Below are 15,767 nucleotides of genomic sequence, written 5' to 3'. Positions count from 1 at the left end.
CCTTTGGTAGATGAACCTTAGATCCGCTCTGATCCAGTAACCAGGGGACATAGGATGCCGTCTGTTGGTCCCGAAGAGAACGCGCTAGCATTCTCCCACACTTGTCCCCGGACTCGTACGAGAACCGCTTGCACTTCTGCAGGGCCGCCTTGGCCCTGTAACTCAGCAGATCCGCAATCTGCTCCCAGAGTCGGGCCAGTTCCTGACCCCCACCCCGACCAGGATCCCGCTTGTAACGGCTCTCAAGGGAATGCACCTCGGCCAGAAGCCTCTCTAACTGAGCCTCCCAAGCTTTCTTCAGTCGCGCTCCATGTTTCATGAAGACCCCCCTGACCACCGCCTTGTGTGCCTCCCAGATCACAGCCGGGTCACTATCCTGTGTGGTATTGAGATTTTACAGGACCACGGGGTCTTGTAAAAGACCCTCGTTCAGTCGCCAGTGCCAGTCCGACTCCCTAGGGGTGCCGCTGAGGTTGACCGACAGCGTTACGGGGGCATGGTCCGACCATGTGATGGTGCCTATCGTCACATCAACAACGTTGTGCAGAAGGCGGTGAGGGAGTAAGAATAGATCAATACGAGAGTAAGCCTGATGGGGGACCAAAAAGTATGTATAATCGCGTTCCCCTGAATGGAGGAGATGCCACGCATCAATGAGCTGAAGATCATGGAGCAGGGAATGAACCTGCCGGCGACGACCCCGGGACACCGACCAGTTACCTGTAGAGGTATCCAGCTCGGGGTTAAGCGGAAAATTAAAATTGCCGCCCAAGAGAAGTTTCCCCTCCGAGAAGTCCAACAGAGCCGTCAAACACTTCTGAAGGAACGTCTCTTGGCCTGCATTCGGGGCATACACAGTAGCAGGAACAGGAATCTGCCCCCCCGGATCTATTCTACAGTCCAGGAGGGTCCACGGGAGATGGCTCGAGATCAAAATAGACACCCCTTTAGATTTGGACTCAGGATTGGCGGCATGGTACGCACACGGGTAGAATCTATTCTGGAGCAAGGGCAAACTGCCATCCCTAAAGTGGGTTTCCTGGATGAAGGCAACGTCAGAGTGGAGGCGGCGCAGCTCACCCAGTAACATACGCCTCTTTTCGGGCACATTAAGCCCTCTGGCATTTAGGGAGGTCACCCGAATGGGATCCATCAGCAGCAGGGGAGGGAGGAGTGGCACAGGGCAGGGGGGTCAAGACAGAGGGGCAGGGCAGGGATAACAAAGAAGGGGAGGGAGAAGGAGGGAACAGGAGGCGAGAGGAAGAAAGAAGGTAGGGGGGAAAGGCTGGAGAAGACCCCAGAGGGGCGGGGGACAATAGAGAAAGATAGCAAGGGGGAGAATAGAAAGGGGGATAACTCTAATATAGCAGGAGAAAAGACACCTCGGGGTCCCACCACCAGGGTGGGAGGACCGACAGAAGGGGTATGGCCTAGAGGGGGACAAGGGTCTGAAGGTGGAGTTCGACTCAAAATACGAAAGCCCCACAGACAGAGCCCACCCCGTCCATCTCAGTAAAAAACAATAAAAAACATAAACTGCCAGAAACATAGCATATTAACATGAACAATAGCAAACATCATGAGCACCCATAACCCAGGCACCCCGTTCACCCAACATGTGAGGGCAAATGAGCGAAGGGAGGTGTCCACAATATTACAGATGGTCAAGTCCCAAGAATCCCACCCCCCCCCCGAACCCCACCAGATGAGATCTCATGTGCAGAAATCATGCCCACAACGGTCTCCACAGTGGGGGTAATCCCCCCCAGGCTCCACATGGGGCACGACCGCCGGTCCGAGCACCCAGTCTTCAAGGGCAGCTAACAGGATGAACCCCCCCCACCCACACCGGTTCCACCCCCGGGGAGACCCGCCCCTCCAGTGAAGGTAAAGTATCAACAGACCCCCCCCCTCCCCCCACCAGATCAAGCATACCTACAGTCACACAATGCATGGAGAGTAATAGAGGACCCGGATATGTAGCGTCTGAGGCACCCCGGAAGACCGGGAAGCCCCAGACAAAAAAAAAGGAGGCAAAATTAAAAGTACATAGTCCAAAAGAAGAAGAGGGGACCATGAGATCAGGGGGCCAGTCCGTGGGGGGAGGGCAAGTGGCAAAGTCACTGAGCAGCGGGCCATAGCCTCATCCCGAGGCCTAGAAGCGGGGTCTCCTGACGCCCGCTGGGGGGTAGGACCCGGCAGGACCTCAGAGAGAGGGGCCATCCGCGGTCTAGCAGGACAGTGCAGGGGGCCAGGGGAAAGCAGCAGTCACAGTCTCTGACCAAGAGGGAACAGGGGAGATCATCTGATGGAGGCCCCATTCCCCATCCAGCTCCCGCCGGTCCGCCACGTGAGCAAGCTGGGAAGTCCACGGAAACGGGGGGGCATCACGGCAGGTCGAAGGCACTTGTGGACTGTCTAAGGGCAAGGGAACAGCAAATAGTCCGAAAGGGAGAAAAATACCATACTCATCCGGAGGTCGGGTGCAGGAGGTGGTGGACGGGGTCCTCAGTCTTCACGTCCCACTGGCGCTGGAGCAGGTTGGGTTGGGTACGCCGCCCTCGTCTCGGCGGGCGGGGAGGAAGGCCCCCCATCACCGGATCGGAATGTCGAGCGACGACTCGGGGCAAGTAGGTGCTGCAACCAATTAGGGACCTCCATGGGCTCCATCTCCAGGAAGGCAAAGAGGTTGGGCAGATCATCTGGGTGGCGGACCGTGAAAGAGATGGGGCCCTTGCGAACCGTGAGGGAGATGGGGAACCCCCACCGGTACGTGCACCCCAGTTGGCGGATACGCTCCAGAAGGGGTCACATCAAGGCTCGCCTCTGGAGTGTAGCTCTTGATAAGTCAGGGAGGATCTTCACTCTCGCACCGTCGAAGTCCACCTCTCCGGCTTCCCAGGCTTGTCGTAGAATAAGTTCTTTATGGGAGTAGCGGTGCAGCTGGCAAATTACATCACGCGGCCGTGCAGCATCCGAAGAGCGGGGGCCCAAGGCCCTATGTACCGATCAAACTCCAGCGATGCAGGTGGGACATTCTGTGCCAGCTGCTGGCAGATGGCCTGTACAGTAGGAGGAAGAGATTCCTGTCCCGTGGCCTCCGGCAATCCCCGCAGCTGCAAATTGTTCCGGCGGCTGCGGTCCTCCATCTCCTCCAGGCGAAGTTGAATCTCCCCCACATGTGACGATGGTGCAGCGTGGGCAGCCTCTAGGCGAGAGACCCGTGCCTCAAGCGAGATAGCCGACTGCTCGCCCGCAGACACCCGGTCCTGTAGTCCATACACTTCGGCGCGCACTGCCTGGATGTCCCTGGCGTGGGCCTCCTCCAAGCGCAAGGCCAAGGCCTCAAAGTCCTTCTTCGGGGGAGAGCCTGGATCAATGCTCGGAGTTCCCCCGCATCCCCAGGCATAGCGGCTATGGAGGCAGCAGGAGCCGAGGAGATCGACGAGGATGGTGACTGTGAGCCCACATCAAAGAAGATCGGGGCCGTCGGGGAGACCGGAGCCGTTGCAGCAGCCATCGGTGTAGAGGGAGCCCCGCGTGGCTGTGAGCGGTTGGTACGGGCTGAAGAGGAGCGGGTCCCGGGGAAATACCGGTGCAGCTCAGCACCCAGGGAAGCGCAGAGAGGTTTCCTGGGTCCTCTCCTACGCCCGGTGCTCATTCCGAGGTAGGTAGTGGCAGTGGACAGGGTGAGATGTCCGGAGCTCTCACAAGATGCGTCTTCATGCCGCCATATTCAGGACACGCCCCCCCCCTAAATAGTTTTTTTTATTGCACGGTGCAATAGAACAGTATGCAATGGGTGTATGTCACTGTAACATGTACGGACAGGGCAGCAATAAACTCTTTTGTCCCCTGAATAGTTTTTTTTATTACACAGCGCAAAAGAACAGTATGCAATGGGTGTATGTCACTGTAACATATGCAGACAGGGCAGCAATAAACTCTTTAGTCCCCTAAATAGTTTTTTTTATTGCAAGGCGCAATAGAACAGTATGCAATGGGTGTATGTCACTGTAACATATGCGGACAGGGCAACAATAAACTCTTTTGTCCCCTAAATATTTTTTTTTTATTGTACGGCGCAATACAACAGTATGCAATGGGAGTTTCTCACTGTAATGTATGAATGAAAAACTGAAAAATAATTTTTTTACCCTAAATACTGTAAAATAATTATTTTCCCCTGACATTGGTGTTTTTGAAGAGGAGGTTAGAAAAGCAATGTCTGTCTGACATACAGTCTTTAAAGTTAAATATGAAGGAAAAAAATGTTTTTTCTTTTTTAAATGCAGATTAAGCACACACATATGCACTGAGGTTGCATGACATGTGCATCAGTGCACGCCTAATAGGGATGATCGAACGGTTCGGGTCGACCATCGGTTCGACCCGAACATTGGGTGTTCGAAATTCGGCCGAATTCTGAACTTTTTGTGGTAAAAGTTTGGAATTCGGCCACCAGAACCGCCCAAAATGCAATGGGACAGGAACTGGGCTTTAAAAGCCCTTGATTGGCCCAGAAACGTCAGCAAAAGCCAATGAGGAGGCAGGAGTCTGCTAGGAATGTGATTGGAGTGACTACGGGGACCAGAGGCCAATCAGGAGTGAATACGCCCCACAGTTTATAACATAGCCCCGCCTAACCTCTAGCACAGTAATACAGAGTCTGTTGAAGAGAGTGGAAGCATTTCTCTTACTCCTGCTTTGTTATACTGTTTGCTGCATTGCCAAGTGATTCTAAAGCTCCATATCAGCAGAAGAGCATTCAGCTTACAGACAGTCAGTGTAGTTAGAAATACAGCGATTGTGCTGTTTGTTTGAGTTAGAAAAAATAAATAAATTTAAAGGGACAGTGTCAGTTAGAAATTGTCTTCTGCTGTATGGAGCTGTTCTTTTAGTGTGAGGAAAGGGATATGCAGTGTAGTTAGGGTACTATATACCACTATAGTTAGATTCAACAATCTAGTTTCTGTAGGGATAGTAAAAGTGTCAGGGTTCTGTATAGTGAGCACGTTGCACTGCTGATATATCTACAGCAAGTATACGTGCTTGCTAGTCAGCAAAATACATTGCCTCAGTGACAACTTAACGACTGTTCTTGTAAGTGTTAAGTCCACTGTGCAAAAGGCTTTGCTATTGTGCGTGACACACATCTGCTGTGCTGTATTCAGCGACAACTTTGGGTCACATAGCAGTGTGCGTTTTTCACCGCACAGAGTTGCCAAAGCCTCAGTGACAACTTAACTCAACACCTGTTCTTGTAAGCGTTAAGTCCACTGTGCAAAAGGCTTTGCTACTGTGCGTGACACACATCTGCTGTGCTGTATTCAGCGACAACTTTGGGTCACATAGCAGTGTGCGTTTTTCACCACACAGAGTTGCCAAAGCCTCAGTGACAACTTAACATAACGCCTGTTCTTGTAAGCGTTCAGTCCACTGTGCAAAAGGCTTTGCTACTATGCGTGACACACATCTGCTGTGCTGTATTCAGCGACAACTCTGGGTCGCATAGCAGTGTGCGTTTTTCACCGCACGGTTGAGGAGGAGGCAGAGCAAGTAAGAGGGGAGAGCAGACGGCCCACCCCATCTAAGGCCGCACCTGTTGTCTCCCGGTCCACGCCTGATACTCAGTCCTTTATGGAGTCAGATGTTGGGTCTGAGGTTGAGGAGGAGGCAGAGCAAGCAAGAGGTGAGAGCAGACAGCCCACTCCATCTAAGGCCGCACCTGTTGTCTCCCGGGCCACTATGCAAACCTCTTCTTGCTGGGCCTTTTTTGAGACATCTCATGCAGATCAAACAGCTGCGATCTGCAAGATTTGTCATAAGGGAATTAAACGTGGCAAAAATGTCAACCACCTGGGTACAAGCTGCCTAAACAGGCATTTGACAACCCACCACTTGGCCCGTTGGCAGGAGCATTTGAAGAACCCACAAAAGGGCCAAAGATCGGTCAGTCGGCCTCCTAGTCCTCCTCGCGTTCCTCCTCGTGCTCCACCTGCACATCAGTCTGTCCCTGTTATAGTCACTCGTCACCTGTTGGCAGACTCCACTGACAGGGATGATGATATAGCAGGCAGTGTCGCATCTACCTCCAGCACACCACCAGCCAAATTTCGATTCCACACATGCTGGAATGAAAAAAAAATGGATTTTTGTAAAATCTTACCATAAAATCCTTTTCTCTTGAGCTCATTGACAGACGTAGTCCTCCTTGATTAATATCAACTCGGGTTATACTGCCCTCTACAGGAGTAGGACTAGACAGGAAAGAAAACGTTCTGGCCACACCCTAGGGGCAGTCCCAGAGGGTATATCCTCTCACTTCCTGCTACAGCAAATCAGTTATGTCACAAAGCAGTGTTTAGAGAATTTAACCCAACCCAACTCAAAAACAGAGGGGCGGGTACTACGTCTGTCAATGAGCTCAAGAGAAAAGGATTTTACGGTAAGATTTTACAAAAATCAATTTTTCTCTGTCGCTCATTGACAGACGTAGTCCTCCTTGATTAATATCAACTCGGGACGTCCCAAAGCAGTGCCACAAATGAGGGGTGGGAAAATGGAAATCAAAATCCAATCTAGAAGGCCCAACCGGTGCCCACTAGAAGTTTTAAAGGCTCATCAATCAAAAGATGAGACTCAACTGAAATTCCAACGGAAAAAACCCCTCAAGGTAGACCACCGGTCTCCTCAAATTGCGGCCTGCAAAACCTTGAGGCCAAATGAGGCATCCGCCGATGCCATCACATCAACTTTATAAAACTTTGTAAAGGTATGAACCGACGAGCAGGTAGCCGCCTTGCAAACCTGGACCACTGACGCCTGATGGCGGTAGGCCCAGGAAGTACTGAGCGCTCGAGTGGAGTGCGCCTTAACAGGGAACGGAGGATTCCGACCCTTAATAGAATAAGCCTGTACCACCGTCTGTCTAATCCATTTGGAGATAGTCGCGGCAGATGCAGGCAACCCCTTTCTGGGGCCATCCGTGATCACAAAAAGTGAATCCGTCTTACGGAACGATTCCGTAGTCTTCAGGTATACCCTGATTGCCCGCACCACATCCAAGGAATGCAACGCACATTCCCGAGGATGACTGGGCTTAGGACACAAGGAAGGTAGCACAATATCTTCATTCAGATGAAAGTCTGAAACCACCTTAGGAAGAAAAGATGGCTTCGGATGAAGAACTACCTTATCCCTATGTATCCCCAGATCTGGGGACACAATAATGCAGCCAGTTCTGACACCCTGCATGCAGAAGTGATAGCCACCAAGAAGGCCACCTTCTGGGATAATGTAAGCAAGGGAAACTCCCTGATATTTTCAAAGGGAGGTTTCTGAAGAACCGACGACACCAAATTAAGATCCCAGGATGGTAAGGGCGCGCGCACTGGTGGAGCCAAGTGCTGCACCCCCTGGATGAAATTCCGTACCAAGGAATGAGTAGCCAGAGGCTTCTGGAAGAAGATTGCTAACGCTGAAACCTGACCCTTGATAGTGCTCAAGGATAGTTTCTGCTCAACCCCCTTTTGCAGAAAAAAACAAGATTCTGGTCACCGAATAGGTACGTGGGGAAAATTCCTACGATTCACACCACGCAATATAAGCCTTCCATGTGCGATAATAGACTTTGCTGGAAGTCGGTTTCCTTGCTTTAATTAGAGTAGGAATAACTGAAGCTGACAATCCTCTGTCCTTCAGTACCTTGGTCTCAATGGCCAGGCCGTTAAAGCCAGCGACTGTAAAGCACGATGGAAGATCGGTCCTTGAGACCGCAGATCCTCCCTGAGAAGAAGTCTCCAAGGAGCGTCCGCGACTAGTCTTGCCCAAGTCGGCGTACCCGGCTTGACGAGGCTAGCCTGGAATTACCAGGATAACTGGAGTTCCCTCCACCTCTTATCCTGCGGAGAAATCTCAGCAGTAACTTGAAAGGGGGGAAGACATACAGTAGCTGATACTTCCCCCTACGGGGCGCTCAGCGCATCTGCTGCATCCGCTAGAGGATCGCGGGCGCGAGCCCTGTTGAGCCAAGCTGCCAACAGATCCATATCCGGGGTGCCCCAATGAAGGGACAGCTGGTGAAATACCTCTGGATGAAGAGACTATTCCTCTTGATCCAGAATCTGATGGCTGAAATAATCTGCCTGTCCACCCCCGTGATAAATATCAGGTGGGGATACATGTGTGGCAGGGTTCATGTATCAAGACACTTGCCAGGAAACACAAAAAAATTAATTGCAAGAAAAAAACCTTTTTTTTTTTTCTACTTAGTCCCCCAACGCAATAGCGCCCCTCAGTCTACCTGCTTGGACCCCTCAGAAAGAGAGAGAGAGAGACCCCAAGGCTCACCTGATGCACAGAAGTTTCTTTTCAACTTGCTTCCAGCACTGTCTGTTACAGACAGGAAGTCTTAGGCTTGCTTTCCTGGGCCAAGGAGGCGGCTCCGCCCCTTTACATGCCTTCCGGCGCCTCCCAATTACTCCACGAGGTGTTTGGTCACCTCAAACATGGCCGCCCCCATGCTGGAGACACGAGGCTTCGCCAATATGGCGGCCTCGTGCGAGCTGCAGGAAAATGGCGGCGGCCTGTGTAGGATAGCGGCGGCTTGCAAGCTAGCAGCGGCCTGCGGGAGGTGTGCATTCGGCCTCTGCGCCCTGCGGGAGTGCCTCGGCCTGCGGGAGGTGTCCTCGGCCTGCGGGAGGCTGTGCGGCCTGTGGAAGTGACCGGCTTTCTGGAGGGATGGCGATCTGTGGCTCTAGTAACTCAGGCATAGGCATCGGCCTGTGTACACACTATGACAGGTAGGATACCTCTATACCTCAATAGTAATGCCTTTTAGTAGTCTGCCACTGACTTCAGTCATCCTTACAGTCATATAGTGACTTTAGATAGTCAGCTCCCAAAACAAGCCTCCTGGTTTCTATTCACAAAATCACACTCAAATTGGGGGATCTGTGACCTGTTATAGGATAGAGGGGAGACCCAGAAACTGAGTGTCCGACCATCCCAGAGAGGGGCCCGCGTCCACCAACAAACCTGACAGGGGGAGAGGGGGAACATTCTACTCACCATACCGGAACCAGGCGGGCGCCAACTCCTGACAGAACCCCTCTCCACCGGAGTGGGGGGGCTGTCGACCAATGTGGACGCCGTGACTCTGCTGGTCATTGGCGTCCAGGCGAGACGTTTAACTCGCAGGGTCAGTCCCCGTCCAGTGGGACTATGTCGCGGCTGACCCAGCGCGGAGCTATGGCCTGCACGCGCTCGTAGGCTGAACTGGGGTGACCACTGGATCTCAACATCCAGCCCGTCGCCCAGTTTCAGCGTGCTTGCTTGAAGATCTCACAGGAACACTGGAGAAAAAAAGCTGTCTAAAAAAGTATTTCTAAAAAAATCCTGCCAGGACCGAAGATCCTAGCAAGGAATCTAGGTCCTTACTCCTAACTAGACAGAAAAAAAACAGATTTGCTGTAGCAGGAAGTGAGAGGATATACCCTCTAGGACTGCCCCTAGGGTGTGGCCAGAACGTTTTCTTTCCTGTCTAGTCCTACTCCTGTAGAGGGCAGTATAACCCAAGTTGATATTAATCAAGGAGGACTACGTCTGTCAATGAGCGACAGAGAAAAGTATACTCCCCGCCACCCACATGCCTAAACAGTAGTTTGGCAAAACTACTGGCTCTGCAACTCTTACCATTTAACCTGGTAGAGTCTGCTCCCTTCTGCGGCTTTGCAAAATGTGCAGTTCCACAGTGGCAGGTGCCAAGTCGGCATTACTTTGCCCGTAAGGCCCTGCCATCCCTATACCGACATGTGGAAGGCAATGTAGTGTCGTCCCAGGCCAAGTCAGTCAGTAAGATACACCTGACAGCTGACAATTGGTCAAGCAAACATGGGCAGGGACAGTACATTTCTGTCACTGCTCATTGGGTGAGCGGAAGGGATTGTAGCCAGAGCTCGGTGCTGCAGCCAGTATTGCCCCCACGTCTGCAAACAGCTGGTGGTGTCGCTGATCCGGGTAGATCGATCACTTCTACCCCCTCCTGCTCCTCCTCCTCATCCTCCTCCATGCCCTCCTCTGCAGCATGGTCCTTTGAATATGATGAGGTACCACGTAAGCGTTCAAAGGGCTATTCTATTTCTCAGGCCAAAAGGTGTCACGCAGTGCTGCAGCTTGTGTGTCTAGGGGACAGGCAGCACACTGCCCCTGAGATTCTTGGGGCTCTGCAGGCACAGGCCCAGAGGTGGTTGACACCATGCCAGCTGCAGCCAGAAATGGTGGTTACCGATAATGGGTCAAACCTCCTGGCTGCCCTTCGGGAAGCGAAAGTTGACCCATGGGCCATGCCTGGCGCATGTCCTGAATCTCGTGGTACAGTGGTTTTTGAACTGGTACCCGGGAATGCAGGATGTGCTAAGGATGGCAAGAAGGGTGTGCAGTCACTTCAGGCGGTTGTACAGTGCCACTGCTCGTTTGGCCGAAGTGCAGCGCGAGTTTCACCTGTCGGTACACCGCCTCGTCTGTGACATGCCCACCCGCTGAAACTCCACCTTAGCTATGCTGCAGCGCCTGTACACGCAGCAGAGGACCCTCAATGAATATCTCTGCGAGTACGGCACCAGCACTGGCTCAGCGCGCCTGGGCTTCTTTTCGCCACGGCAGTGGCTTTTGATTAAGGATGCATGCGCTGTCCTCTCGCCATTTGAGGAGGCCACAAGGATGGTCAGCCGGGACAGCACATGCATCAGTGACACCCTACCGGTACTGTTTTTGTTGGAGCACACTCTGCGTGGCATTATGGACAGGGCACTGGAGGCAGAGCAGCAGGAGGAAGAGGATGACTTCCTTGCCTCTCAAGGCCCCCTTTATCCTTAGAATTATGACCCCATTATGCCTAACTCCCAGACGCCTGAGCAGGATCCCGGGGTGGAAGAGGAGGAGGACGATTCTTCAGGAACTTTTGCAGGCTTTGAGGAGGAGGAGGAGGAAGACATGCGGCAATCTGCAAGGCCTAGTTTGACTCCCTCGGGACACTTTGGAGTAGTACGTGGCTGGGAGGAGGAGGAGCCCGTTCAAGATAATGTCGTTTTGAGTGACCCCGAGGAGTCCGCTTCTGAGGCCTTTGCTAATTTGCGATGCATGGCAAACATCATGCTTCAGAGCCTGCGAAAGGACCCCAGAATCAAGGCCATTAAAAAGACTGACCACTATTGGTTGGCCACCCTACTTTACCACTGGTACAAGTCAAAAGTCTCTGAGCTTTTCCCATTTTAACGGAACAGGGCACCCCTGACCGAGTACCTCCGTTGACAGATGCTCCTAGTGCTTCCCGAGGGGCTCCAAGCACTCCACCAGACACCGTAACCACTTCAGACCCTACGAACTGCCGCAGCTTGGTTAGGGTCTTGCAGTCTCCTACCCACCCTGGACCTTCCGACAAGGCTCCAGGTTCCTGTAGGTGAACCTCTCTTTCCCCAGAGAGTGCAGCAGAACAAGCTCTTACACAAGCTCTTACAAGAGCTCAGTGATTATCCAAGGGAGTATGGAGGACATAGCAATCCCTTGCAGCAGATTCCCCCAATAAGAGACAGAACTCTAGATTGAGGTGAAGGAACTCTAGAACAACTTTATTGAACAAGACTTATATACAGAATTTGGAACATCCCGCCCCCAACAACCGCTTTCCTATTGGTCAATTGTAAAGTACCTGTGGCCCTCCTCCAGGTCCTCCTTAGCCATGCAAATGAGGACTTGAAAATGAGTCAGCAGGGATTGGTCCGATAGCTTGACCAGAAGGACTGCCATGTGCAATGAGACAGAAGCCCCCAGGGGGCAATCGATGCACACAATAGCCAGACACAGAACAATGGGAGGTCATTAGCACTTACAATGAGACAGGGCAATCCACATTCCCTCCCAATACACAACAAAAGGAAAACCTTTCTGACATTGAAAGATATGTAATATACACGCCATTTAGGAATTACAGATTTCATGGCAAATGGGAATAAATCTTAATATTTCTATATGGAGATATTGCTGGCAAATATGAAGCAATCCAAACCATTACTTATCTGTCTTTAAATTCCAGTGACGGTGAATACTGTCACACCCATCCACCCAGAGAGTCCACAGGATCAAATCCCTTGATGACAGTCTCAATAGGATTCTGGTGAACACGTTCCCCGACTCCTGTAGGGTGCAGGGGTGGGGATAACCTACCATGGACTCTACTGCGGGTCACGAGAGGAGCGTTGGAGAAGGCGTGCGGTTGACGGATGCCTTTTGGTCTTTTTTTTAGTCCTCACCGCCCAGGCCTCTCAGCTGCCACATCGCATCGACAGCGTCTGCATCACATGGTGGAAGATTACGTCAGGGCACAAAGTGACACAGAGGGCTTTTCATGTGAGGAATCCGATCCACTGGCATACTGGGTCTTAAGATTAGACCACGGGCCAGAACTGGCCCAGTATGCCATGGAGTTTTTGGCCTGCCCTGCTTCCAGTGTCCTATCGGAACGGGCATTCAGCGCAGCAGAAGGATTCGTCACAGACCATCGAACATGACTCTCCACCGACTCAGTCGACCGTTTGACATTCATTAAAATGAATCAGTCGTGGATATAAAGCTTTGATGCACCTGATGCAGACCTTGTAGACTAGTCTATCGTTGCGATGTGGCTGCTGAGCCTCAGTTTAAGCCTGGACCAGGGTGCCACCCTCTAACCCTCCTCTCATTCTGTTTAGGTTCACAGAACCTCATTTTAGTTATACCAAAAATACCATGTTTGCGCACCTGTTCCACAGGTGCACACCTTCATAATTTTTTGGCCTTCTGCAACACCAGCTCTTTGGGCTTACGGTGGGGAGGCTACGCTAAACAAAAAATACCATGTTTGCGCACCTGTTCCACAGGTGCACACCTTCATAATTTTTTGGCCTTCTGCAACACCAGCTCTTTGGGCTTATGGTGGGGAGGCTCCGCCAAACAAAAAATACCATGTTTGCGCACGTGTTCCACAGGTGCACGCCTTCATAATTTTTTGGCCTCCTTCAACACCAGCTCTTTGGGCTTACGGTGGGGAGGCTCCGCCAACACCAAAAATACCATGTTTGCGCACCTGTTCCACAGGTGCACACCTTCATAATTTTTACGCCTTCTTCAACACCAGCTCTTTGGGCTTACAGTGGTATGGCTCTGCCAACACCCAAACAACAATTTTTGCGCGCCGGTTTCACAGATGCATATCATTGCAATTTATTTCCTTACAAAGGCAATTATTGCCTTCATGACCAGCACTTTCATAGGGTTATGGTGTCAAGTCATCGTTGGCACCACCAAAGGCCCAGTTTTTAAACATCCTTTACTTCTATTCAAAGTCAAGAGACAACAGTATTCATCCAAAACATCTCTAATCTTGTTCACTGTGCACTACATTGTGGCCCCTACCCCTAACCCGAACCCTCAATGTATCCGTGCATATATGTCTGTTTCTTGTGTGAATTCAAGTTAAAGTGCACCAAACACCATTTACATGAAATAAAGTGCATCTACATACATCTTTTGACTTCTTGAAAACATTTGGTAATAATAGCCCTATTGTGAAAATACACCCGTTAATTATACAGTGGAACCTCGGTTTACGAGTACCGCGGTTTACGAGCAACTTGAAAGACGAGCAATCATTTTTATTTTTTTTGCTTTGGTTTGCGAGCGCCGCTTTGATATACGAGCGGCGCCCGCACCCGGAAGTGACGTCATCAGCCGAGCCAAGCCGAGCCGAGTGTCTCCGGAATACAGCAGAGCGGATGGGCGGATGTGGTGGAACCCATACATGTACTGTACAGTAAAGAGAAGGCAAACGTGAGTCGAGTCAAAGTACAGTACAGTAATACACTGCACAGGGCTGAACAGAATACTGTACTGTACATGTACAGTACAGTACAGTATGTACATACAGTACAGTACTCCGGAATACAGTAAAGTAACCCCTGCACCTGCATACTGTACATTTAAAAGAGAAGTCAAATTGCACCTGCATACTGTACATTTAAAAGAGAAGTCAAATTGCACCTGCATACTGTACATTTAAAAGAGAAGTCAAATTGTGAAAGTACTGTACAGTAAATACACTGCACAGGGCTGAACAGAATAATGTACATGTACAGTACAGTATACAGTACAGTACTGTATTTTGAAGTTCAGCTTAGTTTGTTTTACATTTCTACAGTACACTTTATACTGTATTTTGTATTGCCATAATGAATAAATGTTTGTGGAACGAATTATCTGAGTTTCCATTATTTCCTATGGGAAAATCCGCTTTGATATAAGAGCGCTTTGGATTACAAGCATGCTTCCGGAACGAATTATGCTCGTAAACCAAGGTTCCACTGTATCCACATTTAAAGAGACAGCACCTTTTTCCAAAAAAAACTCTAATCTTGTTCCCAGTGCACTGCATTATGTCCCCATCATACACATTGGCTGTGCAGTTGATTAGGAGCAAAAGAAAGGCGCGGTTAAGCAAAAAAGTCATTTTTGAAGGTTTGGCATGCTATAATTCTGGTTCTGGACATGCTACAGAGCTGAAACTTCACAGGTACACTGTTTCTAGACCCCCCAGACACTAAATCCAAAGAAATCTCATTTTTTTTTCAATAATTGGCTCTCTATCAAAAACGACAATTTTTAAGAACTTTTTTTTTTTGTTTTTTTTGCCTGATTCATAGTCACTGGGGCATGACCCAGAACCTTAGGCACCTTTTAGGGGCATTTATTGGGTTTTAGGGCTTCAAAATGGTGTTTTTTGATTCCAGAAGTTCGGGTCGCATTGATTTCAATGGGGTTCTGGAATCCGAACCGAACTTTCCGGAAATTGTGGTGTTCTGGTCGAACCAAACTTTTTAAAAGTTCCATCATCCCTAACGCCTAACAGCCAGGTTGAATACTGTTGTTCTATTCCGCTATTGAATAAATAAAATAAAAAAAACCCATTTGAATGAAAAACTGAAAAATATTTTTTTTTACCCTAAATACTGTAAAATAATTATTTTCCCCTCACATTGGTGCTTTTTGAAGAGGAGGTTAGAAAAGCAATGTCTGTCTGACATACAGTCTTTAAAGTTAAATATGAAGGAAAAAATGTTTTTTTCTTTTTTCAATGCAGATTAAGCACACACATATGCACTGAGGTTGCATTAAATGTGCAGCACCACACGCCTAACAGACTGATAACATTTTTTTGTTTCTCCCTTCTCCTCCTCATTTGGCTCAGGTCAGGGCATAAAGATCGTTCTACTGCACCCCCACACAATACAATCAATGTAGATCGCTGTCTGATTAACCACTTGCCTACAGTGCACTTTCACCCCCTTCCTGCCCAGACTGATTTTCAGCTTTCAGCGCTCTCACACTTTGAATGACAATTACTCAGTCATGCAACACTGTACCCATAAAAAATTTGCGTCCTTTTTTTCACACAAATAGAGCTTTCTTTTGATGGTATTTAATCACTACTGGGTTTTTTATTTGTTGTGCTATAAATAAAAAAAGACTGAAAATATTGTGAAAAAACACATTTTTCTTTGTTTCTGTCATAAAATTTAGCAAATGAGTAATTTTTCTTCACAAATTTTGGCCAAAATTTATACTGCTACTTATCTTTGGTAAAAATAACCCAAATAAGTATATATTATTTGGTCTTTGTGAAAGTTATAGAGTCCACAAGTTATGGTGCTAATCATTGAAAATTGATCACACTT

The 15,767-nt window shown here is 49.7% G+C and overlaps 1 long non-coding RNA gene across 1 annotated transcript in view; it reads right to left on the bottom strand.

Moving 5' to 3' along the window:
* Window positions 1-14,605, bottom strand: part of LOC309548432 — a 161,010-nt gene extending 146,405 nt beyond the window's left edge. Inside the window, exon 1 of the long non-coding RNA XR_014224990.1 lies at window positions 14,441-14,605. This is a non-coding gene — a long non-coding RNA (uncharacterized lncRNA). The remainder of the gene's footprint in view (window positions 1-14,440) is intronic.
* Window positions 14,606-15,767: the final 1,162 nt, after the last annotated feature.

Source organism: Pelophylax lessonae (genome assembly GCF_965119305.1).
Source record: "Pelophylax lessonae genome assembly, chromosome: 1".
Classification (NCBI taxonomy): domain Eukaryota; kingdom Metazoa; phylum Chordata; class Amphibia; order Anura; family Ranidae; genus Pelophylax; species Pelophylax lessonae.
This window is presented reverse-complemented; position numbering and strand designations above follow the sequence as displayed.